Source organism: Bubalus kerabau, chromosome 1, assembly GCF_029407905.1.
Source record: "Bubalus kerabau isolate K-KA32 ecotype Philippines breed swamp buffalo chromosome 1, PCC_UOA_SB_1v2, whole genome shotgun sequence".
Classification (NCBI taxonomy): domain Eukaryota; kingdom Metazoa; phylum Chordata; class Mammalia; order Artiodactyla; family Bovidae; genus Bubalus; species Bubalus kerabau.
The window spans coordinates 155,285,724-155,312,618 of NC_073624.1; the positions used below are offsets into that span (position 1 = coordinate 155,285,724).

General features: G+C 41.1%; 1 protein-coding gene and 1 non-coding gene across 2 annotated transcripts in view; both read left to right on the forward strand.

The window, feature by feature from the left end:
* The window catches only part of LOC129620857 (leucine-rich melanocyte differentiation-associated protein-like), a 745,168-nt gene that overhangs the window by 418,497 nt on the left and 299,776 nt on the right, over positions 1-26,895 (forward strand). The window lies entirely within an intron of this gene.
* LOC129642531 (U6 spliceosomal RNA) lies at positions 11,346-11,450 on the forward strand. Its single transcript, XR_008709798.1, has one exon. It is a non-coding gene; the product is annotated as a U6 spliceosomal RNA (small nuclear RNA).

A 26,895-nucleotide genomic window follows, 5' to 3' on the forward strand; every position in this document is an offset into this window, starting at 1 on the left:
GACATGAGCCCCCTTGGCCAGTACATGTCCAATATGCTACTGGGGAAGAGCAAAGAAATAGTTTGAGAAAGAATGAAGAGACTGGGCCAAAGCAGAAATGACATTCAGTTGTGGATATTTCTGGTGGTGAAATTTAAGTCCAGTGCTTCAAAGAACAATATTACATAGGAACCTGACGTGTTACATCCATAAATCAAGGTAAATTGGATGTGGTCAGGCAGGAGATGGCAAGAGTGAACATTGAAATTTTAGAAATCTATGAGCTAAAATGAATGGGACTGGGCAAATTTAATTCAGATGACCATTATATCTACTACTATGGGCAAGAATCACTTAGAAGAAATGGAGTAACCCTCACAATCAGCAAAAGAGTCCAAAACGCAGTACTTGAGTGCATTCTCGAAAATAATAGAGTGATCTAGGTTCATTTCCAAGGCAAACCATTCCTCATCGTAGTAATCCAATTCTATGCCACAACCGCTAATGCTGAAGAAGCTGAAGTCCATCAGTTCTATGAAGGCCTATAAGACCTTCTAGAACTAATGCCAAAAAAAAGAAAAGAAAAGAAAAGAAAGATGTCCTTTTTCATCATAGAGGATTGGAATGCAAAACTAGGAAGTCAAGAAATATCTGGAGTAACAGGTAAGTTTGCCCTTGGAGTACAAAATGAAGCAGGGAAAAGTCCACCAGAGTTTTGCTTAGAGAATGCACTGGTCATAGCAAACACCCTCTTCCAAATGCACAAGAGACGACTCTACACATGGACATCACTAGATGGTCAATACTGAAATCAGATTGATTCTATTCTTTGCAGCTGAAAATAGAGAAGCTCTATACAGTCAGCAAAAACAAGACGTGGAGCTGACTGTGGCTCAGATCATGAGCTCCTTATTGCAAAATTCAGGGTTAAATTGAAGAAAGTGGGGAAAACCACTAGGACATTAAAGTATGCCCCTATGTGTATAGAGTGCCAGTTTCTGTGGCATGAATATTTCCACCATGACTGATTTTAAGCTGCATATGTGATATTACTTAATGTGGACTTTGAAGAAATATGCACAATCTGATCTTGTGAGTCAGTGCAAGCTGGCTCCTACACACCACAGTGATGATTCTAAGTCTACTTAAACTGTTTCAGAGCATAGATAAATAAGTACTTCCAAATTATTTTTATAAAGAGCATAAAATCTTTATAGAAGACTTGATAAGAATTGCAGAGAATAATAATTTCTATTCATCTGGGTTATGAATATGGATGCAAAAAAGCCTAAATAATTATAAAAAATCCAGTCACATAAAGAGAAGAGTAAAATATTATGATCAATTAAGATATATTCTAAGTATGCATTGAAGTTTTAATATTAGGATATCCATTCATTTATTTTATCTTTTTAATAGATCTAAAGAGGAAAGCCATAATTTTATAAGGTGAAAGGGATACAAAAATAGGTGTATATTTCCTAAAGATAATAAATTGCATCTATCTTGGTCCAAAAGCCAACATCAAACTTAATAGGTAAACATAAGAGGTATTCTCATTATAGTAAGGATAAGATATCTGTGATCACCACTATTATTTAATATTTTACTGGAAATAGTAGCCAATGCAATTGAACAAGAGAAATAAACAGTAAGCATGCGAATGGAAAGCATATGGCAAAACTGTCATGTTTATAGATGATTTTATTTGCTTTAACAGTTGGAAACGCAAGCGAACTGACTGAAGGACTAAAGAGAGAATTCAGTGATAAGATATAATGCTAATATGGGCTTCCCTGGTAGCTCAACTGGTAAAGAAGTCACCTGCAATGCAGGAGACCCCAGTTAGATTCTTGGGTCGGGAAGATCTCCTGGAGAAGGGACAGGTTACCCACACCAGTGTTCTTGGGCTTCCCTGGTGGCTCCTGCAATGTAGGAGACCTGGGTTTGATCTCTGGGTTGGGAAGATTCCCTGGAGAAGGGCATGGCAACCCACTTCAGTATTCTTACCTGGAGAATCCCCATGGACAGAGGAGCCTGGCAGGCTGCAATGCATGATGTCACAAAAGTCAGACATGATTAAGCAACTAAGCACAGCATAATGTTAATATACAGAAGTCAATGGCTTTTTTTTTTTTTTTTTTAAAGTTTCTACTTCTGATGTTCCCATCAAGAATGGAATGGTTAATGTAAGGTAAAGCATGGTATTGAACATTATGAAAATATTTTTAAAAGTTGAGCAAAAATCACTATGAGTACAAAATATTTGTATACTGTGACAAAATTTCTGTATTTAAAAGCACAAAATCATGCATATGTATACTCAAGCACATACATGTGCATAAATGCATAGAAGCAGTTTTGGAAGGATGGACATAAAAACTTAGACAATAGTCATTTCAGCAATCAGGGGATGATCCAAATTAGAATGCAAAAGAGAAGAAGGACCAAAAAAACTAGCTTTTTCAGTATCTGAATTTTTATTAAAATATGCTAGTATTTACTCATGTAAAATAATAAAATAAAATAATTTTAAAAGTAGTAACAATAAAAGTGAAAATAATAAAGGATCCAAAGAAGATGGAAGCTTTGAGTAATTTACCATTTTGGAGACTGAAATTTTATTTCCCGAAGGCCAGTGATAAATAGTTTCTTTGAAAATATTGCTTTTATTCAAATATAAATAATCCAGTGTTGGGAATCCATTCTAAACTGTCTATACTCTGCCACTTTTGGAGAATGAGATTTCCATATGAATTAAATATTCAGACAGAGATGTATAGAAGAAAGTAAAGAGGTCCATGCATCTCGCATAGCTTACTGATTATTGAGAATGGGAAGGGAAATGTCCACATTAAGAGCTCAGATTGAGTGATTTCTTTAAAGCCAGGGACTGTGTTGGTATTTTCCATGTGTTTGTGGTCTCATTTAATGATGGGAATGTCTCCTAAAGCTGGATATTATTCCCATTTTATGTATGAGCAAATTGAAGCTTAGAGAGATACTGTGTAGTTTACCAAAGGTCCCGGTGTTAATAAGTGTCCTTCATGAAATCCAGACCAGGTGCCCCTGAAGCCTATGTTCTTTCTTCCATTCCATGCTTCCCCCCAATAAAGTAGAATAACCACACTGAATACATTTTAATCTGTGTCTTGATGGTTCAAGAAAGCACTTCTGACTTTTTCAGTATTTCAGACATCCTGTGATGAGCATCAATTATCAGAGTAGTAGTGAAGCATGAAAATGATGGTTAATTGGAGATATCCAGTTGAAAGAAAGCAGAATACTGCATTTACAGAATGTAGTGCTTTTAATACAGATAAAGAAAGGTTCAACACAATCGCTGGGGTGATTTTCTCGTAGCCCCTTTGTTACTATGGACCTGTGTCTTCTGAAGGTCTTTATCCCCTATATACTGATTTCATGTATACTATGTTCTGTCATTTTCAGCACTTGTGTTAGACCTTGTTTTGCTGTTTGTGGTTCTATAAATATTGTTTAGATATGTGATGCAATTTTCCCTCTGTTGAACTCTCATAGCGAAAGATCTGATCTCTGTAACCTGACCTAATGCGAGCAGAGTTTAAGTGTACAGCTTCATAGATGACCCCTTTGGTTATAGATTATAAATGCCATTTAGAGAAAGCAGGAGATGGCTCCTGAGTGTCTAGTAAACTTCAACAACCACCTGAGAGATACCTCTGTGTGACTGCATAAAATGGAAATAAAGAATGGCAAATAACCCATTGACTATGCACTTTCTCACCCGCTGAGAGCAAAACGCAATCCAATGCAATTTTAGTACTTACATGCCTCTGGGGGAAATAGACTCCTAAAAATCACCAAGTGCAGCACTGGAAAAATTCCTTAAATTTGCGCTATGCTTGGTGTTATAAAACCCAAGGAACCTTAGACTTTCTCCTTGAGTAAAATGGACTGGTAATTTTGTTTTGTTATATTATCCAACAAGCATAATGATAATGGGTCATATGCAATTTAGGAAAAAATTAAGCCTAATAAGAAAAACCTCTAATAAATACTAACAGCATCTTATTGGTATTGTCGTTAGTCTAACCCTCCTATTAACATTTGTTTTTACATATTAAATGATCTGTAATATGTTAGAAATGAAGAGGGCAGTAAAAATTAAAATAAGCATTCTTATATACATGGTACAAATGTTTGCACGCCTCTTCCTGCAGGCAGGTACCAGGAAGGGATGGTACATAAACGGGAGTGGTACCAGGATATAACAAGAGAGTCTTGATTTTAGGTGTGTTGAGCAGTAAAAACGCTGCATGTAGGGAGTGGACCTTATCATTAACCAGGAATGCAGCCCATTCAATGAAAACTAGAATTCAGTCCTGAGAAAAGGATACAATTAATTATCCCCTCAAATCAGGCTTCTTCTGAGCTAGTGGAGGAGAGTGGAGGAGTGGAGAAGCTTAGGGAAGCTCCAAAACACAAACAAAAGGGCTTGGGGAGGAGGCCCATATATTGTTAGCTGTCCTTTGCATACAATGTGGTAGGATGGGGTAGAACTAAGGGAGTGTTTTCAGGAAGCCTTCCTTACTAGACATGTTCCTCTCAAGCCTATGTAAGAACCTCCTAGGGAAAGTCCTTCAGGTAAAGATGTTTGAACATGTTTCAGGGATTCTGATTCAGTGAGCCTGGGGTGACTCCCTGGCTTCTGTTATTATTAATGAGCTCTGATGACTCTTCTGTACACAGCAATTGGAGGACCACTACGTTAAATGATACCAACGAGGAGTCTCTTTTCACAGGTCCTCTCAGCCATGAGATTTAAGAGAGCAGGGACTGTTTCCCGCTGACTAGGGTTATGGCAGTCACAAGGACCTTCTCTTGTCAGGCCCTCAGTGGTTTCTGAGGACTGAGAAGCCTGTAGGGGATTCAGTTATTATGAAGGATTTGCTGTGCAAGGCACTGTATTGTGTGCAGAAATGCCAAGGGTGCCTTTTTTTTTGAAGGAACTTACAGTTTAGGTGGAGACAGCAGACAAAATGCAATGACGTATACAAGTGCTGTGAACTGAGGCCCACACAGGGCGTGGTCATGAGATGAGGGTGGCCTAAGTCATCGTAAGGCTTGCGCAGAGGCCTGGCAGGGGATGTGGAGAAGAGGTCTTCACAGAAATGGTGTTGAGAAAGTTGAGCACGTGAGTGGTATCCACTAGCTAGTCCTAAGTGGTGAGTGAGAGGGAAGAGTGTGAGATGACTCCCAGGTTTTTGGCCTGAGCACTTTTGTGGAAGATGAAGCCATTTCTGAGGAAGGGCATTAGGGAGGAACAGAGTCAGGGGAATGTGTCTGGTGTCGAAGGCGTCTGTGCCTGCAAATAGAGATGCTCTAAGTTATGGGTTGGCAAACTTTTGCTGTAGTGAGCGTTTTAGGCTTTGGAGGCCGGATGCTCTTTGCTGTAACCACTCAGCTTTGTCTGCCATTGTAGACTGAAAGTATTTGTAGGCAGTATGTAAGGAAACAGGCATGGCTGTGTCCCAGTAAAGCTGTGTTTTTAAAGTAAGTGACAGGACAGATTTAGCCCATGGACTGTAGCTTTAAGTGAACGGCAGATTTGGACAGAGAGGCATTGACTCCTCTATATCTATGTACACAGTGTCTTTCTCTGTAGCCATAGTATCTCAGCTCTCCTTTACAAATGCTGCATTTCATGGTTATTTTGAACAAGGAATTTTCAAACTATCCAAAAATTGCTTAATAATTATAAAAAATTAAATTTGGAAATGTAAATTAAAACTATAAGATACATTTTGTATTCACTGGCTCAGCAAAATGGAAACAGCCTGGTAATACCAACTGCTATAAAGTTGTAGAGCAACAGAAACTCAAGTTATTTTTGTGGGAGTGTGAGTCAGTATATCTGCTTTGCAAAACAATTTGTTATTGTCTGGTGAATTTGAATATATGCAAACTCTTAAGATTCAACAATTCTACTCCCCAAGTTCTAACCTAGGAAAAGCTACTGTACATGTTCAAATCAATGTGAACTATATGCATAGCATTTTCTGTAGTAGGAAAACAAAACAAAAAACAGACAAGAAAACTGGAAACAGCCCAAATGGTTCATTAAGTAAAGTTGAGTAATATTCAGCATGGATGAATGCACAAAATTGGGAGGAAAAAAAACTCACTGAATGATACGGTGTACTGTCATTATATAAAGTTCAAAAATGCAAATTAAAACACTATTTTAAGAGTCCTTATAGAAGTGGCAAAGCTATGAAGAAAACCGCTAGAATTAAAAACTCAAATTCAGTTGCATTTACCATCAATGGTAGGTAGAGGCAAAGACAAAAACAACCCAAGAGGTTTATTTATCTCTAAACTTGGTGAGGAGTACACAGATATTTTTAAAGCTGTAGTTCTCAATACTTAACATATGTTTTTATTTCTCTTCATTTGTAATGGAGCAGGCATTGGATAATAATGAATAATGAGACAAAAGCAAACTCTTACTGACATATTGATTTTATATTTTCAAGAGGTAATTAACTCAAGGTAATTCTTCTCTAAAAAAGAAATGTTAGTTTGGGGGACTGACTTCATATCCGACTTGGGGTCTTTGCCGGTCATGTCGCCTTTTCAGTGACTGAAGGCCTGCTGGCTCCCAGTGTTTGATCTGGGCAGAAGGCAGTGGGGCCCAGGGATAGCACGGAGGAGGGAGCAGTGTCAGGAGGCAAGCTCGTGTAACTCCTGTAGGGTCATTTGAGTTCCCCATCTTAGGGAGAACAAGCATCATCTTTGGCAGAGGATGCAATGTGGTCAGATTCCTCCCTGTCACTCAGCAAGTGATCCCACTGCTGCCTGTATATTATTCCAGTCATCTGGGTTTACAGGGACACTGTGTAGTGGTTTTGTGGTGTGGAAGCTATTGCTACCTAATTTTTTTTCTTTCTTGAATATCACTTTGTAGTGTCATGATTACAAGGCTTGGAAGAAGATAAGCTCTCTGTCCATTCTGAGTATAAATGGGCACTTGAGATGAAACCACCTAGTTAATTTCCCCTTATTGCTGCAGGAGAATCTGAATCCAAACCACAACACAACCTAGCCCCTAAATCTCTATTAAAAACCACCTTGGGTAGTCTGGCAAAAGCTTTATTTAAAGTCAGCAGAGAATTGTAAAGTCAAAAGTGAAAAATGGTGCAACAAGAAAGAATCATAAAAAAATACTAGATCAGTTAAATGTAGTCAAAGGCAATTTAGTGTGTTCTGGCACCAGTCCTTATTGATGCAAAGAATGTGATGTGTCAGGGGTCCACAAGAACATGTAGGAAACGTGGAAGGAAGGATGCAGCTCCAAGCTTGACTCTGGGGCAGCCACACGGGCCATGCAGGAAGCCTTGCTCTTCCTCTGGACTAGGGATTTCAGGGAGAAGATTCTAATTATCCCAGTCTGGACATCTGTTCATTCCTTCTTAATGTTGTATGTATTTTAAAATTAGAATTTTTTCATTCATGGGAATAAGCCAAGCCAGAGGCTGCATAAATTGAGTCAGGCCAAGAAGGTAGATATTCCTCATCAGTACTTTTTAGTATCCTAGTCTCTTTGGGGTTACCACTTTGACCTGCATTTCTATTCACATTCCAAGCTGTGATTATTTCTGTCTCATCTTCCCCAGCTCCTTTAGTCAGTATGAGCTGATCTGATTAGTGCTAAGCATTTCTGTAGCTTCCATTTTATTCAGCTGCCATGTTTAGGTATTGTGCTAGGTCCTGTATAGCATTATCTCACCAACCTCATTAAAACCCTACACGGCAGCTTTTTTTATCATGCCAGTTTCACAGATGAGACCAACAAGGGCTCAGAGACTCAGAACTCTTTGGAGGTTACTCACTGAGTAGCAGAAACAGGATTCACCAGGCCTTACTGCTCAGGGGTGTCATGCTAGAGGATTGCCTTGCTAACCTCATCTGCAGTGGTACCTGGGGACCATACCTCTGGAGAATGTAGTTGCACTATAGGATAGTTTTAAGAATGAGACCAGTGTTTGAATCCTCACTTTACCACTTAATGGCTTTGTGATCTTGGGCAAGATACTCGGTATCGCCCTCTCTGTAATATAGGTATAATAGTAATTCCTACATTAGTAAGGTTGTTGTGAGGACCATGTGAGTTGATATAAATAGACTATTTTAAAGAGTTTCTGGCCCATTGTAAGTGCTATATACATGTATGCTATTATTGTGACTGATGACACTTCAGTTATTAATGTTATTGTTTTTGATGTCTTCCTTGGAAGGAAAGTTATGGCCAACCTAGATAGAATATTCAAAAGCAGAGACATTACTTTGCCAACAAAGGTTCGTCTAGTCAAGGCTATGGTTTTTCCTGTGGTCATGTATGGATGTGAGAGTTGGACTGTGAAGAAGGCTGAGCGCCAAAGAATTGAAGCTTTTGAACTGTGGTGTTGGAGAAGACTCTTGAGAGTCCCTTGGACTGCAAGGAGATCCAACCAGTCCATTCTGAAGGAGATCAGCCCTGGGATTTCTTTGGAAGGAATGATGCTAAAGTTGAAACTCCAGTACTTTGGCCACCTCATGCGAAGAGTTGACTCATTGGAAAAAACTCTGATGCTGGGAGGGATTGGGGGCAGGAGGAGAAGGGGACGACAGAAGATGAGATGGCTGGATGGCATCACTGACTCGATGGACGTGAGTCTGAGTGAACTCCGGGAGTTGGTGATGGACAGGGAGGCCTGGCGTGCTGCTATTCATGGGGTCGCAAAGAGTCGGACACGACTGAGCGACTGATCTGATCTGATCTGGAGACAGGGTGCCTTCACTGAGGGAAATGGGATTGGCTAAAGGGGAAGTGAAGGGTCAGCCCCATGGCAGGTCCATGGGGTGGAGGTTGTTAGGCAACGCACTGAGTACTATTGCAATCCTACCTAATGGGGGGCACGCTCACCTTTGGTAGACCCTTTTCTCACAAACGAAGTGGTTTTGGAAGGTCAAATGAGGAAACTGGATTGTATGGGGGTACTCCTCCTAGGTACTTGTATTAACACATTCAGAATCAGATTCTCGGGTCACCTGCTTTTCTTCCCCATCTACACATTTACTTCCTGGAGAAACAAGGAGAGGTTTGGAGACTTCCTTGGTTCTAACAGGTCTTATCAGAATCTCTGTTGTAGATTCAGGAGGAGTGATTGGTTTAATGTAAATGCTTTAGAGGATCTGAAAGAGATTAGAGAAACCTATTCCAGAGGATAAAGGCAAGACAGGAGGGAACCATTAATCTCATGGACATTCAATTCCCTAAGAACTTTTTGGGGAGTGACCAGAAACAAGCCAGGCCATATGCTGTCCATTTGCAATCCTCTGAGCTCTGGACTTTTTTTTTTTTTTTTTTAAACGGATCGAGGCCAATGCCATTGCCTCATTTGGATGGTTCTTAAACTTGAAAAGGAACTGAAAGGTTGAGGCTTGCATGCAGAGTCGAAACAGATGATTTGACGAAAGTAGTCCTGACAAATACCAGGGCTCTCCCGATTGTCAGAAACAGTCTGATGATGACATGTTCGAAGCTTCCCAGACTGGCTTGCGTTTTGGTAAATAGGAACAATCAGGGAAGACATAGTTATGCTGTGGCGAGATCTGAGATGTGGAGAGAACAAGTTAATTGTTCAGCTTCAACTGAGACCTTTCACTCAAGTCATTAATCACAGTGCGCAGTCTGGAGCCTTGGCCCCACAGTTCAGGGCTTCAGGCTGCTCTCCCGCTCCAGACCAAGGCTCATTCCAGGTGCTGGCCATTCGCGTTTCCCTCCAACTGGGCTGATTTATGGGCCCAGAAATGTTTCCTGGTTTTTCCAAATTCTGTTCCATTACTTTGTAATAAAGGGGACATGTGATTTCTGGTTTTGTGCAGATCCTCAGTTTTAACATCCCTAGTACCAAAGATTTTTTCAATTAGTCTGTGGCCTGTCTTCTGTGACGGAGAGGGTAGAAATGTTGTTCTCTGTTTTGAGTATCAAAATGAAGACTTTTAGAGACTCTCTTGTTTCTTCCCTGCTTGGCTCGAGCTGAAGACACACAAGCCCTGCATGAGGCTTGTTCCTGCATTCAACATCTCAACGCAAATTAAGTCTTGGGAAACCTTAATGACAATAGCTCACCATAGCGATTGGCATTATCCCCATTCTGCCCCGACACATAAGGTTCCGGGTATAATAGCAGGCCTTCCATACTGGGGCCAGGTCTCTGATGACAGAGTAAGCCAATATTGAAGACTTCGCAAGAGAACCTGAGTGTCAGAGGAGGACACTGTAATATTGAGGCTAAACAGGGCATTGCCGACTGTTACCTGTTTGACTGAAAGATAAACCCAGTCTAAGCTGATAAGAGGCAACAGATCCCTTGGGAGTTTTCCCAAGTGGCAGAAATGTGTTGCAAGAAAGTAATTGGAAATTGATATTTGACATATCTCTGGGTTGCTTTTTATTCCTGTTGACACCAAAGGGTTTGGCCAAGAGTCAAGAGTGACTGACACGTGAAATCCTGCAACCCACGACTGAAATACGACCTCTTCTTTGCTGAAAGTAAGCAGCTGCTTTTTGACCCTTTGTTTCCTAACTAGCACATCAACTGTAGAGACTTATGGGCTCAGCTTGGTGAAATGAACTATGAATATAGCCAATCCTGCCTTTCAATACTTCTCTGAAAGAAAGTCTTCACTGGCAGTGGAGAACTGTCCTTAAAATTCAAATCAATTTAATGGTCCTTTTTCAGAGTCTGCTATGGGCTCTATATTGCATTGTGTGCCATGGGACGTACAAAATAAATACCAAATATGGCCTTTGCCCTTGAGGAACTTATAGGCTCCTAGGAAGGATGATGTGTTTATGAAACACATTTTCCATGGCAAGATAAGATATCACATGTGCACCAAAGTGACTGGAACCTGGAATAAGTACAACAGGGAGTCAGAAAAAGGAGAGTAGGCAGACTAGACTTGTCAGGGAAGACTTTATGGATGAGGTGGGACAAAGACATCGATATCCCAAACCCAGAACGCATCCTTATAGAAACTGCAGGGAACATAGAATCAGGTTGCTAAGAGATTGTGGAGCCCACTTGAAGTGAAAATAAATTTGTTCAATATGAGGATAGATAATTTAGTTCAATAAATATTTATTGAGTGCATGCTTTGTGACAACTGTATCTGATGAGGTAAGAGATGAGTAATCCCTGCGCAGAACACAAGCGGGTAGCTCTCAGATGCTACCTTCTCGTAACCGAGATTTGTAAAGTCATGCTGGCCTGTGTGATTCCAAAACTTGTGATTTTTACCACTTACCATTCCATCTTTCAGAAAGACCTTCCCATGCTTGCTTCAACAATACATATAGTAAAATTGGAATGACACAGAAAAGATTATCATGGCTTTTGCCCAAGGATGATGTGCAAATTCTTGAAGCATCCTATATTTTAAAAAAGTAGAAGAAGATGAACTTACCCAAGATATCTTTGGGTTGAGGAGCTGAGTCTAATTTTTTTGTGTAGTGGAGGAATGACACATCCAACTTCATAAGCTGCTGACAGTGTAAAGAATTGCATGAATGCTCATTGTGACAGGAAGGGACACTGAGCTAGCATTTGAGTAGCCCCAAATCCCTGGGTTAGGGAGTATTTGGAGTAGCATTTGAAAAGTCTGAACCTGGCCCAAACTCATGATCATAAGCAGAGTCCAAGCTCTCTGAAGATCAAATTTTCTTGGAATTTCCATGATTCCCTTTGACAGCTGCTTTGGAAACCCAGTCAGAAGGGTCTTCCATTATTAGCATTTGAGATAGTGTTGCACTGGGCTCTTTGGCTGTCATGAAGTCTGATCTTGGCACTACCCAGATATAGTGGTAGAGTCACTGAAAATTCTGTCTGTAATCATCCTTGCAAAATGAGGAAATCTATTATTTGTTCACTTAACATAGAGGCAATTGCAAATTGGTCTAGAAAGAAGAGAAGTCAGGATGACAAGGGCGGTGGGAGTGGTGGTCGTCATAGACATGGTAATCATTATTCCCAATACCCACATAGTTTTAAATAAGATAACCACAGAACACTAGTAAGCCCTGGAAAGAATCTAAGATATCAAGCATTGAGGCGCAGAGGTGTCAGAGTTTATTTAGCTAAGCAATGCCAGAGGAGAACTAGAAAATCTCCCTTTCTAGCTAGCAATCATTCTCATACCACACTGAGACCCTGCTTTGTAACCCCTGCATTTCTGCCACGCATGTGACTGCGTTGAAGCTCATTTAGATATCAAATTTAAATGGAATTCCCACAAAAACTTTTTTTTTTTAATTTGGAGGGACTGGTGGAAGGAAAAACTAGAAGAAATTTGAAAACACTCTTGATTCCTGTCATTTTCCTTAGTATTCAGTCACTCTCTTCATCTGAGAGGCTCATTCTGGCCCCCCAGTGTAGATACACATACATACACATGTGCTCACCCACTCATCTGTATGCATGTATATGTATTGATATGCATTCCTCTTCATCATCTGCAGTCATTTTACAAATAATGGCTTGTGTGTGTGTGTTTTATCATCTTATTTTTAAAATGAAAATGACAACTTCAAAATTCTTTGCAGAAATAGTTCTTTTATGGTGTTAAAAAAAAAAAAAATCCAGTATGTAGGCTAGGGTCATCTTTGGGTCACAAAATTCCATAAGGGAGTTGGCATTGGGAGGGGATAAGCGGTGACTTTGGAATTTCTGTCCCTCCGTTCTGGGCACATGCATCAAGTTGGTAACAAAGAAGTTAAGTTAGTGGAGAGCTAGTGAAATAGAGTCCAATGAGAAAGATAGAACAAGGTTGAGAGTACAGAGTATGGGCAGGATGTAGAAGGAGACAGGGAGGTGGGGATACCCTCCCCACCTCTTACAGCCTCTTTCTCGTCTGTGAGGTCATCACTGTGCTGGGGGTGCGGTTGAGAAGATAAAAGGAGCTGAGACTTTTGAGTTGAAACTTTTGTTCTTGAGGAAGCTGTCTTGCTAACTTTCTTCTTGAATAGAACCAAAGGGGTTTTGTAGAGTTAGGGACATCAGAGTGGGGCTCAGAGTACAGGGGATAGACCATTCAAAACCTGATCTAGGTCCTGAGTTTAAGGTTGAGAAAGTACTACAGGCTTTCTATAAACCGAGGGAGCAAGGCAGCAGGATCAAAATCTGGCATAGGCTCTACTCGCCCCACCCTGGCTGTCGGTACATCTACTCAGCAGGATGGCTTAATGAAGGCATCCAAAGCACTGTCTAGAGCAGCATTGCCCACAGATATGGAACTTTCAAGCTTCCTTCTATGTTGTTCAGGCCTGTGAGGAAAGCACCCTTCATGTTCTTTCCCTGGACTAGCTGAGCTTGGACAGTGAGGAAGCCCAGTGGCTCCCTGAGCAGACTGGCTGCAGAAACCACCCTCTGCGGTGGGCAGCAGAGGTGTAAAATGTGAGTGACCAGAGGTCCTCTATTTCACACTTCTGAGGAGGTAGCCACAACACCTAGGGTGTGGAGACCCACATTTCCAGAGTTTCCCACCTCCATCTCCTGTAGGAAGGTTACAATTAAGTCTGGCCTTAGTGGTCTGCTATTTCCCTGTCTGTAAACATGATATCATGATTATTGTACACATCCTGTGCTCGGTGTCCTGAGGTGTGAGAACTCAGTTGACTTTGAGAAACTTGGAGGCCATTGTGGAAATAGGAAAGACGAGCACAATCACGCCATTATCTGAAGTGTGTGCAGAGCCTGCCTGACAACAGCTAGGGGACTTTGACAAATCAGAGATCACTGTCACATATGGAGAGGTGCTCCCACCTTTACCTCAGTAGCTGTTTCTTCTTACTGAAGAGTGAGAACAGTGGAAGGCCTAAAGCAAGCTGGAAGCAAATCCCTAGACTTGGTTCATTTCATGACCACGATGCTTGGTGGGATTATCAGTAAAAGCTCTGGCAGTCCTCATGGGAGAAACGCCAGATATAAAGCAACTGAATGTTCATTCACCTCTTTTAAGTTCTTTCAGAAATAACTTGACTTACAAAAGAATATGGAATCATCATTGTCAACCAAGATGTCATTGTCACTTTAGGATGTCCAGAAACAAAGGGATATTATACCCTTTGTTCTTAGAGCACTACAGATGCCGAATTATGCACAGGGTTCCCTCATGGCATTGAGTGTGTGCGAGCCTAGAGGCAACTGAACACTGATTGCAGAAAGAGATGGCCTCTGGTGGTGTTCTCACCTGAGTATCTCCCTGGAGAAGTGGGAGGAAGCATGGCCCCCCTAGCCCTGCTGCATTCTGATGGAGCAGTAGGCAGCAAGGCAGAGAAGGGCTAGAAATGGTAGGGGGCTTGGGGTAAATTCTTCTCAGCCTCCATCTAAGGAGCTTGACAAGGGTACCACTAAAGGGGATGAGAAATAATTCCAAACTTTTGGTTTTGCCGGCACATCAACATATACCAACAGGTGCTTGATTCAAAACATGAATGTTTGATTAATGCAGTATCAGGCATCTGGAACAGAGAACAGTGGAATCCGGGGCTTGAGTAGGACTTAAATGTCTTTCATTTTAACCACAGCAGTCTAGATGCACATAGTAGGCACTGGAAATGTTTGTTGATTAGGTTTTCTTTGATTGGAATTACATGGTTGCTTGACTTTGAGTCCAGATGTTTGGCATCCAGCCAGAGTTGTGTGCTCTGCATCTGTCATCAACGTCCCACGGCAGAGGTGGTTGGCTGGGGCAGCACTCCCCCCATCCCCAGGCTGAGGCCTCGTTCTGCCTCTTTCAGTTCCTGCACACTGGCTCGTGTGACCATGGGCCACAGTGTGTTAGTTGCTTAGTTGTGTCCAACTCTTCACGATCCCATGGACTGTGGCCTGCTAGGCTTTTCTGTCCATGGAATTCTCCAGGCAAGAATACTGGAGTGGGTTACCATTTTCTTCTCCAGGGGATCTTCCAAACCCAGGGATTGAACCTGGGTCTCCTGCACTGCATGCAGATTCTTGACGGTCTGAGCCACCAGGGAAGCCACGGGCCACAGATCATGCAGCGAATGACCTATGGAGCAGGCTAGCTGTAGAAGTTGTCCTCCACACCCTCATTCCCCTAGAGTCATGGTGGTTGTATTTTATGAGAGAAAACATTGGTATCTCAGCGAACAGACCACAGCAGGGCTGGTGATAAGGACTTGTGCAGTCAGGTATTCATCCATTCCATTGGTCATTGCAAAACTGCTGAGGACAGGTCCATTAGTTCCCAGCACTGACCAGAAAGCTGAGGAGGAAATATGAGAAGACCCATGGAAGGGAAAGTAGACATTTCACAGGTTCGTGGGGATGTAAGACCTTCATTGACTCCTAGGGAACAGTGACAGGATGGTGGTTCCATTAATGCTGATGGCATGGGCAGCAGAGGGGAAGGACGCCATATGGTAGAGTGGATGCATATGCATTAGACCTGAGTCTGCACTTCATATCTGCCTTGCAACTCCAGCATGTGACTTTTAGCTCAGGCCTCAATTCCTTGTCTTGTAAACAAAGAGAATGTCCCAGGGTATTCTTCAGATCCTTCTGTGACACTTTGATCAGGAATTTTAAGATCATTTTTCCATAATTTAAGGTTCCCCAAAACCTAGAACTTACTACTTTCATAGATAAACAGATAGACTTCTAATGCACTAAGGAACCTGGGGATGAAAAGTAGTGAAGGAAGGTTTAGACTGTACACTCATGTCCAACAGAGGATCAAATGGTCGGATGGCATCACTGACTCAATGGACATGAGTTTGAGCAAACTTTGGGAAATGGTGAAGGACAGGGAAGCCTGGCGCACTTCAGTCCTTGGGGTCACAAAGAGTTGGACACAACTGAGCAACTAAACAACAACAACTACCGATGTCTTGGTTAAAAGACAGCAGCAGTTGTAGGTCTTGGAGGATCCATTTTGGATAAAAATACAAAGGTTTGTTATGCTTGGGAATGGAGCTCTAATTCAAAGTAAGACAGTACCAAGTTTGATCTTTCTTCATGGATAACATCCTTGGTTTAGTTATTTATCTCAGGACCAAGAGCATCTTGTTGCCCTTGAGTTGGTCCACAAACTGCCTTGGTTCACCATTGTTGGTATGGCAACCTTGTGAGCAGGTTCCGGAAGGCGTCTGCTGCCAGTGTTAAAGGTGGCACCCAAGAAACAGGGACTCTATTTTTGTGGGAAGTTGAGAAACGAGAGATAGGATAATCTGGATTTGAACCCAGGAAGTAGTGTAGGTACAAGTTATACTCCTGTCTAGCTGAAAAATAGATTCATTACCCAGGTGGTTTCCAGTCTCTTTTGACTCCATGGAGTGAGGTCAAGTGTGTTACCCATACAAAGGACAAACTGCAAAAGGCTTTAGAAAACTCTCTCTTGTGTATAGTACTATATTGCTTTCTAAGAGGTTTATGAACCAACTTGATCATTCCCCACAATGATGCAGTAATGATATTCCTAAATGACAAGAGGAACGGAGGTCTGAGTATATTGATAGGCTTAGCTGTTTCTCAAAGGACATTTGATGGATGCTGGAAAAAGTGCTACCCTGAAGCTGTTCAGAACCTTCTCTCCATGGCTGAATTTATTCTATAGTTTAAAATATACCTGATTCTGTGTACTTCTTTTTATAATACAGGAGATTCTGGGAAAGAAGTCATATCAAGCTTACTGTCACTTAAATTCAGTTCAGTTCAGTCACTCAGTCGTGTCTGACTCTTTGTGACCCCATGAATTGCAGCATGCCAGGCCTCCCTGTGCATCACCAACTCCTGGAGTTCACCAAAACTCATGTCCATCGAGTCGGTGATGCCATCCAGCCATCTCATCCTCTGTCGTCCCCTTCTCCTCCTGCCCCCAATCCCTCCCAGGATCAGAGTCTTTTCCAATCAGTCAACTCTTCGCATGAGGTGGCCAAAGTTTTGGAGTTTCAGCTTTAGCATCAGTCCTTCCAAAGCACACCTAGGACTGATCTCCTTTAGAATGGACTGGTTGGATCTCCTTGCAGTCCAAGGGAATTTCAAGAGTCTTCTCCAACACCACAGTTCTAAAGCATCAATTCTTCGGTGCTCAGCTTTCATCACAGTCCAACTCTCACATCCATACATGACCACTGGAAAAACCATAGCCTTGACTAGACGGACCTTTGTTGGCAAAGTAATGTCTCTGCTTTTGAATATGCTATCCAGGTTGTCATAACTTTTCTACCAAGGAGTAAGCGTCTTTTAATTTCATGGCTGCAATCACCATCTGCAGTGATTTTGGAGCCCAAAAAAATAAAGTCTGACACTGTTTCCGCTGTTTCCCCATCTATTTCCCATGAAGTGATGGGACCAGATGCCATGATCTTCGTTTTCTGAATGTTGAGCTTTAAGCCAACTTTTTCACTCTCCTCTTTCACTTTCATCAAGAGGCTTTTTAGTTCCTCTTCACTTTCTGCCATAAGGGTGGTGTCATCTGCATATCTGAGGTTAGTGATATTTCTCCTGGCAATCTTGATTCCAGCTTGTGCTTCTTCCAGCCCAGCGTTTCTCATGGTGTACTCTGCATATAAGTTAAATGAGCAGGGTGACAATATACAGCCTTGACGTACGTACTCCTTTTCCTATTTGGAACCAGTCTGTTGTTCCATGTCCAGTTCTAACTGTTGCTTCCTGACCTGCATATAGGTTTCTCAAGAGGCAGGTCAAATAGTCTGGTATTCCCATCTCTTTCAGAATGTCCCACAGTTTATTATGATCACATAGTCAAAGGCTTTGGCATAGTCAATAAAGCTGAAATAGATGTTTTTCTGGAACTCTCTTCCTTTTTTGATGATCCAGCGGATGTTGGCAATTTGATCTCTGGTTCCTCTGCCTTTTCTAAAGCCAGCTTGAACATCTGGAAGTTCATGGTTCACCTATTGCTGTCACTTAAGTAGTTGCCTGAAAAAAAATTTTTTTAAACAATCATTTTCATCTGACATCGCTGAGCACGGAATACTAGATTGTCCAATTTAAGTTAAGTGCAAGAGGATCAGGATAGATTTGGGTTTAGGGAGTTTGTTTGGAGCAACCATCCTAAAGCGGGGATAATTATGAGTACCTTGGGACTCCAGTTGTGAATGAGGGGAGTCCCTAAGTAGGGAATAGTGATGCAAGGTGTGAATCAAGGGAGATATTGAAATCAAAGTAACTATTCATATTTCGGGCTTTGGTTAGTCTCTCTGTGTTGGACCCATCCCTAGTGAGCGGGGTGGGATTGTGATGGATGGGGTCAAACCCATCTTCAATTACCTGCCAAATACCTGGCTGTGGGCATTGGTCCATTTCATATGCTCTCGTATTCTGCTAACTACTTAAAGCAGAAAAAAATCATTCCCGTTTGACTCCAATATGTGGCAGTTGAAACTGAAATCTTCATACTGAGCAAATGTACCAGAGAACACTCTATAAACTTAATGAGGGAGATGAAGAGATATGTGCCAGAAACCTAGAAAATTTAACACTGATGAGGTTATGACTATTATATGTTTAGTTAAATTGTTGACACGGACAGGACGTGGCTGAGGAAATCTACCATCCGTTTTCTTCTTGTATCAGTGATAATGGTTCCTTGGTGTGCTCTTCCCAGTTAACAAAAATACTCTTCCAAAGTTAAATGCAGGGAGAAGTGACATAAGAAATACTTTTATTATCTCTGCTCTTCTGGGAATTCCCTCCAGGCACATTATTTAAAGCAGGACTTCTTCCAACTGGCAAATGAGTTTGGAGGGAGGGACTCACAGGTTCAGAGGTGAATGTAGAGAGTCCTGAGAGGTGGGAGCCTCCTAACCCTTTGCTTGCATACATGCCCTGGCAAACCCATCTAGCAGAGTGCTGTGCTCATCTTCCCCAAATCCTTCTTCTACCTTTCACATTTTCCTTCCCCTCAAAAACAGAGAAAGGTTCTCCTTTGCCTAGTGAATAAAATCTCAACTCCTTTAAGGGGCAGTGAAGGCATAAATGTGATCACAATTTTTGTAAGCTTCAAAGTGCTGTATAAATATTATCTATGTGAAAAGGAATCAGGGAGTGGTAGAAAAAAGTATTGAATCTGAAGTCAGGACACTTTGGTTTGAGTCTTGTGCTAGTTGGGTGACCTTGGACAGGTCACTTAAACTCTCTGAAGCTCAGTTATAAGACAAGATAATTGTGATAGTTAAATTAATTGAAAGTGACATAGTAATTAGCAAAGAGTGGACACTCAATACCTATTAATGAAGACATGGTAACTGAAGGCAATTTAGTCCAACTCTTGAGAACACTGCTGTGGAGACGTGAATTACTTATTTTCCTGTGTCTCTTATTCCCTGCCTATAAAATGGGGATAAGATGGAAGAGTCAAATAAATTAATACATACCTGGATCTTTCAACAGTGCCTGGGCCTTAGTAGTCCTTCTGTAAGTAATGAGGCTCCTATTACTGCTGTGGTTACTTTTATTATTCAAGGACCCGTTCTGGCCTTATCTTTCCAGCTTTATTTGTTTTTCAGTAGAGAGAGCTTCTCCACCAGGTCATAACATCCTTAAGATGGAGACTGATTTTTACCTTTAACTGGTGTGGAATTTACTCAGTGCCTGAAAAATACTCAATCATTTTGTTGTTTAAAAAAAAATGTACAAATATATGCTTGCTATGTCTACACAGCATTGTATTGGAGGTTTTAGCTGGTGCAACAAGGCAAGAAAACAAGAAAGAAAAAAAGTCTAGACTGGAAAGAAAGAAACAAAGCTCTCTTCATTCACAGATGATCATGTAATAGAATCCATAAGAAGCTACCAGAAGTGATCAGTGAATTTAGCAAGGTTGCAGGATATAAGATCAATATAAGAGTCAATTTGTTTTTAGTTGCTTATCCTTAGTATTGTCACAACTAGACCAACTAACTGGAACACAGAATGAGTAGGGGGTAGTGATGATAAATAAAATTGGAAAGGCAGGTTGAAACTCAGTTTGATGACATAAATTAATTTGGAATACTTTTGCTTAGGCTTTTTATCCATCTGTCCCCTCCCTTCCTTCCTACCTTTTCTTTCTTTCCTCTTTCCTTTGTTTTTGTTTTTTTTTTTTCTTCTCCTTTTCTCCTCCTCATTAGTTTGTTGACATAAACAAGCTTTCTCTGTGAAAAAAATATAGAATTTTGTTTCTTTAAAACAAAGTTTTTTTTTTTTTTTTTTTTAAATTCCTTGGATTAAATTAACAAAATGAGCATAGCTAAGTTGCTTTAAACTTTTGGGGATCATTCTGTGAAAAGAGTTCCCAAAGACAGAGATGTAATATTAGTACATGGACCCTGGAGCTGCAGGTATCTGGATTCAAGTTCTTTCTCTTAACAAGATCTGTGACTTTGGCAAGATCCCTTCAGCTTTTTGAGGCTCAATTAGCTTGTTTTTAAGAAGGAATAATGGTTACATGACCTCTTTCTTTGGAGAAGGTGATGGCACCCCACTCTAGTACTCTTGCCTGGAAAATCCCATGGACAGAGGAGCCTGGTAGGCTGTAGTCCATGGGGTCGCAAAGAGTTGGACACAACTGAGCAACTTCACTTTCACTTTTCACTTTCATGCGTTGGAGAAGGAAATGGCAACTCACTCCAGTGTTCTTGCCTGGAGAATCCCAGGGACGGGAGAGCCTAGTGGGCTGCTATCTATGGGGTCGCACAGAGTCGAACACGACTGAAGCGACTTAGCAGCAGCAGCAGCAGCAGACCTCTTTCTTTACAGGGTTCTGGATAGCTCACTTCAACAACACTTTTTGAGTTCCTAAGAATTGGACCATGACATGGAAATAGAGAGTCTTTCCCTTTTTAAGGAACATTTAGTGAAGATATGTGTGAAAATAACTTCAATGTCATGAAATAGGCTGTTAAAGTTGTATAAGGAGAAACATGGGAGGTGCAAATAAGGGGTTAATTAGATGTGCCTGTGGAATAGGAGACCGTTTTGCTGCATTGATATCTATACCCAACCTCAAAGTTTAAATGGAATTTTTAACAGTTGGAGAAAGGGGCAACTTCAATACAAATATAATCTTATATTTGTTTAGCACTTTATTCTTTTGCTTGACATAAATTAGAGTGGTGTAAAAACTGTAATTTAAAACTATAAGGGATTATTATTTGTATTCCAGGGGCAGTTGTTATTACTGTAAATTGTTTTTTTGGTAAGGCTGGGGAAATTTCGACCTTAAATTGCAGCAACTCAAGAAAATTTGTTTACATAAAAATTCCCAGGGAATTTTTCCATGTCGGAGGAAGCAGAAGTCTTAAGAACTTAGCTCCTACTGAGACAAAGGCAAAAGTAGAGTGACACAGATTAGGAGAAAGCCATTGAAAAGAAGAAAAGAGGATGTTAATTAAGTCTTTGCAAAATGATGGCCCATTTTATAATTATGGCACAAATAGCTAAGTAAAACTATAAAAATATAGAAACCTAGATGTTTCAACACTGGTACAACATTAACCCAAAGTGCTCAATCTTTGTGAAATGTTGCAACCTGAGAATTTTCCCTTGGCAATCCTGATAAATCATGTGGCACTGCCCCTAGGAGAGAATTGGGGTCACAGCTCTGGGTTAAATTACTCAGTTCTACAGATCCTTGCCTTGGTCCAACATGCCATCTATGCAATGTTGAATGTTTGACAAAGTACTGAAGATTATTTGGAAATATAGATAGGAACAGTATTTGGAGGTTTGCAGAAGAGTGGGAAGTGGAGCCAAGAATGTACCTATAATTTAGGGAACAACAATGAGGTCTCATAAAAATAAATAACCATGATGTTAATTAGACTACAGACCATTTGCACCTCGAGGCTTCTCTTAGATTTTGTGCCAGTTGAAAAAAGAAAAGAGAAAAAGTGATAATTGGCCTTGCGCTTTGTGCCAGAAGACACAACATTTTAAGTAATCAAGAGTCGGACACGACTAAGCAACTAAACTGAATCAAAAAGAATCCCTCCCCAATAATTAATATTTAAAGGAAGAAAAACAAAATCCATCAAGCTATCTCGAGTAACCATCCTGGATTTGGAAAAAGACTTTAAGCAACTCTGCCTGGAGTCATACTGTTTTATACTGCTCTTGACTTTATTTGAAAGCTGATGTTGCTATCTAGAAAACCTAACAGGTTTAAGTATTTCGGTTTTATTCACTGAGAAGTCATTTCCAGTCACATTGGAGGAATGGATTCTAGTGTTTGCCAGTAACCACTCCTCCTGTGCTTTAGAGAAAGTAGCGTGTATATTGGGAAAAGCACTGAACAGAAGTCTGGATGACAAGAGTTCTAAAACTTGCGTCTGCTAGTGCTTGAGTTTTAGACTTTAGAGAAGTCAAGTCACAGATGTGATCCTCAGTTTTTCCCCCTGTAAAACAGGACATACCTACCCAGCTACCTTGTAGAGTTGTGAGAGTCAGTTGAGAAGTTGGACATGGAAATATCATGCAAATGCAAGCGAGTGTGGGTTGCCGCTCCTTGCAGTGGGCCTCTGAGACACAGAATGACAGGGTGGGCCTCAGGGACTATATATGAAGCCATTGGTACTTAAAAAAAATATTTTATTGGAGGATAGTTACAATATTGTGATGGTTTTTTCCATACGTCACATGAATCGGCCATGGGTATACATGTGTTCCCTCTACCCTAAACTCCCCTCCCACCTCCCTCCCCACCCTATCCCTCTAGGTCATCACAGAGCACCAACTTTGGGTGCTCTGCTTCGGGCATCAGACTTGCACTGGTTATCTATTTTACATATAGTAATGTATATGTTTGGTACTTTTACCAAGAATGTTAGCTTAGTTTAGTGGTATATGTTAGGGTCCAACACAGCTTTATTATTTTTCTTAGAACCGCCCCTGTGTATTCACTCTGTAGGACTAGATCTTTCTCTGCCTCTGAATAAAATCCCAGTTGGTGCCCCAAACATGCTGCTCGCTCTTGGAAAACAAGTCCTCTATTTGCTGAGTCTTGAAATACTCTGGATCCAGTTATAAATGTCCCCAGTATAGGGTAAGAATGTGAAATTCATCCCCAGATAACGTCTCTTCTGTGGACTGAGGGATGTCTTCTTCCTTTATTCTCTCATCTTCTTCTCGTTCCCACTCCCCAGGTAGGTTCAGTGAAGAAAGGGAAGAGGAGGAAGAGGCAGGAGGAGGAGGCGGCGGGAGCAGACTTGCTGCCAGTCTGGCCCTGCTTTGCTCTTCCAGGGACAGATGCGTAGTCTGGCCCTTCTCCTTAGGCTGTTTCATGAACAGCTGGAGTCCTCTCACTTGATGGTAATAAATACAGTCTCCTAAGGCTGTTCACTTGTTATTCCTCTTTCAAATCCTGGACATCTGGGAACTTCTCTCTTCTGAGATTTCTGTACCTCCAGCAGGGCAGGATCCAGGGTTAACGCAGGAAGCTTTTTCTTACACTTGGCCCTAATCTCCTCCATGGAAATATAGATCTTTGACTTACTAATAGTGGGAAATGGCTACATCCTCCAAACAGACCTCTTTACTGAGCCATCTAGAAAGCAACCTCAGCCATAGTCTTTTTTTCACTTGTTAAATTTTTTAGACATAAGTCATATATCAGTTCATTCTTATCCTGCAAATGCAGGAGACACATATCAAGGTGTCCAAGTGATCCACTGGATCTTTGATTTGCTTGAGATGACAGAAGTCCCCCTAAGCCTTATCCATGGAGGTGAAGCATTGCAAGCAAACCTGAAAATTCTCTTTAAAGAAACCTCCACTTAGCACTTCCAGACTGCTCTCCTGCACCATCCAATATCTTTTCTTGGTAATGTAGAGAGATAAAATCAGCTAAGTGTTGCAAACCCAGTTCTTAGATACCTCCATTGTAGGTCCTGCCTAGGTGTTCTGGTTCCCCATCTTAGATGTGGGTCTGGTTGGTTTCTATTGTCTTGAGGCTTTAGTTGAACTTGAATGGAATCACATTGTAACATTTTACTCTGTTTATATCCATGTATCCCAAACTGTGGGCTTCCCAGGTAGCACTAGTGGTAAAGAACCCACCTGCCAGTGCAGGAGGCATAAGAGATGCAGGTTCAATCCCTGGGCCAGGAAGATCCCCTGGAGGAGGGCATGGCAAGCCACTCCAGTATTCTTACTTGGAAAATCCTAAGGACGGAGGAGCCTGGTGGGCTATAGTCCGTAGCGTCACAGAGAGTTAGACATGACTGAAGCACCTTAGCATGCCTGCACACATCCCAAAGTGTAGTTTGAAGAACACTGCTTCAGAGAACTGTTTCAAGATTTTTAAAGTTCTTGATTAAAAATCTCGGGAAACAAATGTAAGATTTTCAGCTATTAAGGTGCTTATTGCATGTAAACCTATTAAATAATAATTAAACATAAAAAATAAATTAAAAAATTAAGCCTATTAAATAATATGTGGAATCTCTAATTTGGCACCCAGTTTGATCCATTTTAGTTCCAGTGTTCTTCAGATATATTTATCTGTACAGCTGATTAATACAGTGTCTCTTTGCTTACGTTTTGGGCAGTGCTGCTCTGGATACAATTTTAGAGTCTTTTCTGATTAGGTGAGGCTTCCACTGGGCATAGCTAATATATTCATACATTCCTCTAAGGTTTCCCTACTAAAAGTAACAGGCTTATGTTCATGTGAATATATATTCTGAAAAGAGTCAAACAGCATTAGCTGTATGGAGAAAGAAAACAGGTACTTGTTGCCCTGTTTATGAAAGACAGCAAATATTTTAAAAATTAGGTAGTACAGATAGTACATTAGACTAGGGATTTAGAGTATTCCAGTATTTGGTTTAGACTTTCAGAGTTTAGCTTTGAATTGTAAAGGCAAGTTCAGTTCAGTTCAGCTCAGTCGTTCAGTTGCGTCCGACTCTTTGCAACCCCATGGACTGCAGCACACCAGGCTTCCCTGTCCATCACCAACTCCCAGAGCTTGCTCAAACTCATGTCCATCAAGTCAGTGATGCCATCCAACCATCACATCCTCTGTCGTCCCCTTCTCTTCCTGGCTTCAATCTTTGCCAGCATCAGGGTCTTTTCTAATGTGTCAGTTCTTCACATCAGGTGGCCAAAGTATTGGAGCTTTAGCTTCAGCATCAGTCCTTTCAATAAATATTCAGGACTGATTTCCTTTAGGATGGACTGGTTGGATCTCCTTGCAGTCCAAGGGACTCTCAAGAGTCTTCCCCAACACCACAATTTGAAAGCATCAATTATTTGGCTTTCAACTTTCCTTATAGTCCAACTCTCACATCCATACATGACCACTGGAAAAACCATAGCTTTGATTAGACAGACCTTTGTTGGCAAAGTAATGTCTCTGCTTTTCAATATGCTATCTAGGTTGGTCACAGCTTTTCTTCCAAGGAGCAAGCATCTTTTAATTTCACGGCTGCAGTCACCATCTGCAATGATTTTGGAACCCCCCAAAAATAAAGTCTGTCACTGTTTCCATTGTTTCCCCATCTATTTGCCATGAAGTGATGGGACTGGATGCCACGATCTTAGTTTTTTGACTGTTGAGTTTTACGCCAGCTTTTTCACTCTCCTCTTTCACTTTTATCAACTCTTTAGTTCTTCTTCGCTTTCTGCCATAAGGGTGGTGTCATCTGCATATCTGAGGTTTTTGATAGTTCTCTCAGTAACTTGATTTCAGTTTGTGCTTCATCCAGTCTAGCATTTCATATGATGTACTCTGCATATAAGTTAAATAAGCAGGGTGACAATGTACAGCCTTAACGTACTCCTTTCCCAATTTGGAACCAGTCTGTTGTTCCATGTCCAGTTCTACCTGTTGCTTCTTGACCTGCATACAGATTTCTCAGGAGGCAGGTCAGGTGGTCGAGTATTCCCATCTCTTTAAGGGTTTTCCACAGTTTGTTGTGATCCACACAGTCAAAGGTTTTGGTGTAGTCAATAAAGCAGAAGTAGATGTTTTTCTGGAACTTTCTTGCTTTTTCAGTGACCCAGTGGATGTTGGTGATTTGATCTCTGGTTCCACTGGCTTTTCTAAATGCCGCTTGAACACCTGGAAGTTCTCAGTTCACATACTGTTGAAGCTTAGACTTGGAGAATTTTGAGCATTACTTTGCTAGTGTGTGAGATGAGTGCAATTGTGTGGTATTTTGAACATTCTTTGGCATTACCTTTCTTCCTTTCTTTGGGATTGGAATGAAAACTGACCTTTTCCAGTCCTGTGGCCACTCATATTTGCTGACATATTGAGTGCAGCACTTTCACAGCTTCATCTTTTAGGATTTGAAGTAGCTCAACTGGAATTCCATCACCTCCATTAGCTTTGTTCTTAGTGATGCTTCCTAAGGCCCACTTGACTTGCGTTCCAGGCTGTCTGACTCTAGGTGAGTGATCACACCATCTTGGTTTTCTGGGTCATAAAGATCTGTTTTATATAGTTCTTCTGTGTATTCTTGCCAACTCTTCTTAATCTCTTGAGCTCCTGTTAGGTCCATACCATTTCTGTCCTTTATTGTGTTCATCTTTGCATGAAATGTTCCCTTGGTATCTCTAATTTTCTTGAAGAGATCTCTAGTCTTTCCCATTCTATTGTTTTCCTCTATTTCTTTGTATTGCTCACTGAGGAAGGCTTTCTTATCTCTCCTTGCTGTTCTTTGGAACTAAGCATTCAGATGGATAACAGTGACTTATTTTCAGAGTTTTTATTAAACAGGAAACTAATATAAATAAGAGGCGCTTGAGAATAGGGAGAGCCCCCAGGGTCTTAATAATTTAACACTCTCCAAAAACACAAGTCACAGGGCAGGGCAGGGGCCAGTGGAATGGTGGGCTGGTCCATAGTTTGTTCCTTCTACTT